Below are 2,126 nucleotides of genomic sequence, written 5' to 3' on the forward strand. Positions count from 1 at the left end.
TTACCATTTTTTTTTTAACCTTTGGAGTGTTTGAGGGAGGAATAGTAAGGACAGTACGTAGCAAGGTGCTTGAGACAATCTGAATGTTGGAGTAGTTGTCTTTTCTGCTTGTCCCACTACTACTTCTCTCAATTTCTGAAGTATTTAATTTTCACTTCATGGTTAACACACACAGGGATAATAAAAAACTTTTGTACGATCAAAAGTATTTGCGCATGTTTAAAACCTTTGATACAGGCAAATATTCATGTTCCTTAAATTTAGCTGAGACAAACAAATGCTTAAGCCTTAGTTCTAAAAATCCTAAGGCTTCCTAATTCTGGAAATTTTCCCCATTGTGTCTTCACATCCTTTAACCGCCTGAAGAGACATCACATTTGACCAGCACCTGGGGTATGTGCAAGATATGCCCACGGCCAAACCCTCTCTTAGAAATGTAAAGGCCATGTGGTTATGTTCACAGGTTCCCACAGCTTTAAAGTTACAGTAATTGGGTCTGTACAGAAGCAGCGTGGGGGGCAGGAAGTGACATGGAGAAGGGCAACTTTCATCACTGGTGCATAATTTCTCCGATCCCTGAATCCCTAGCCATAAAATAGAGAGATCCCATCCCCTTCACAGTTATGGCTAAGTGAATGCAGAGAAAGTGTGAAGGCAACTGAAAAGTACCAGCAGTGTCTTTAAGATGTCTCAGCAAACTTGGATCTCGACTCTGAAAGAGGTGACTGCTCAAAAAGCTTTTATGGCCAGCTGCAAGCATTCTTTTAGGTTTTGGGCACAGGCTAACAACCTCACATGCATTCTCCTTTACATTGAACTTTAAATTAGGTCAATAATTCAGGAGACAAGTGCGGCAGGGTGGGAAGGTGTAGCGCTGAGGTGGCGCTGCTTTTACCTGTGTGGTAACACAGCTGTCTGGTCAGTTGTGGTCTCCCAGTGAGACCCCAGGGTGCCCTCACGTCCTAGGGTAATGGTAAGGGGCTGATGCTACTGAGCACAACTGAAGCAGAACAAGACAAGGTTTTCAAAACAAAAAGTGTTGCAATCTTAGCAGAGCGGGACAAAGAATAAAGAAAATTGCTTATGCAGAATCAGTCTTCAACAAACCATCCAAAAGCCAGCATCGTGCTCTCCAGGACCCCTCTGAACAAGGACTTGCGGGATCATGCTCAGCAGCAGCAACTGCAGCCCAGCAGAGGGCAGCTTTGCAGCATGCTCACCAAGTTCATCTGGATGCTTCATAACTCAAGACTCTGCATTTGGGAATTTTATTCTTCCCGTATTACTGCGCCTTGACCCAGAACGAAGACATATCTGTGATGAAAGTGACTGCAATTCCGAGGCCAAAGCTACTCTCATTCACTGCTGCACAGACTGACTCACAGAATTTTGGTGAACTTACATAGCTTTTTGCTTCTTTAAGAAAGGAGTATGTAACTGAAAGCAAAAATAAAGAGGAAGCAGGTGATGGAAGCAGGGAAGCTGTATCATTTGAGGAACTGATGATGCTGCCCAGGACTACTACTTTTTTTGGCGACACATTTGGTTTTTAGCTCTAAATTCAACATTCACATAAAACAAGGTTCCACCCCAAGGAGTTGGGCTGAGAATACCATGTATAGTTAGCTTTCAAGATCCATTTACAGTACTCACTTTAAAAAAACAGAATTTAAAAAAAAATTGATCAGTAGCTTAAACTCATATTTGTACTTTAAAGAAGTGGTGTGGTATTATCCTTTGGATTTAGGGTCAGCATATCATGCAGAAATACTCTCTGTGAACTCAACTAGTTCCCCTGTTGTATATTTTAAAAGAAAGCCCAAAGACTAAATTACTAACCAGACTTAATTTCTTTTATAAACAAATGCCATTATAAATGATGTAACTAAATGATATTAAAAACAAGAAATTTGGTGGGCTAAAAAAAAAAAAATTAGGTCAGTAGGAATTAACATCTGCTTGCTTGCACTGTCTTTGTGTCCCACTGGGTGGCACTGCTTTCCAGTAAGTAATTTCTTCTGGTGAGAGGCTGGCTGAGACCTCCATTTAGACCAAATGGGAGCTGCAAGAGGAGAAAGAAAATCAATGAAGAACCACCCAACCTCAGTCTCACCCACTTTCCCAAT

At 41.4% G+C, this 2,126-nt stretch overlaps 1 pseudogene; it reads left to right on the forward strand.

Moving 5' to 3' along the window:
• Window positions 1–1,083: 1,083 nt before the first annotated feature.
• LOC111818604 lies at window positions 1,084–1,378 on the forward strand (annotated as a pseudogene).
• Window positions 1,379–2,126: the final 748 nt, after the last annotated feature.

This window comes from Octodon degus, unplaced genomic scaffold (genome assembly GCF_000260255.1).
Source record: "Octodon degus isolate 3935 unplaced genomic scaffold, OctDeg1.0 scaffold00097, whole genome shotgun sequence".
NCBI lineage: Eukaryota > Metazoa > Chordata > Mammalia > Rodentia > Octodontidae > Octodon > Octodon degus.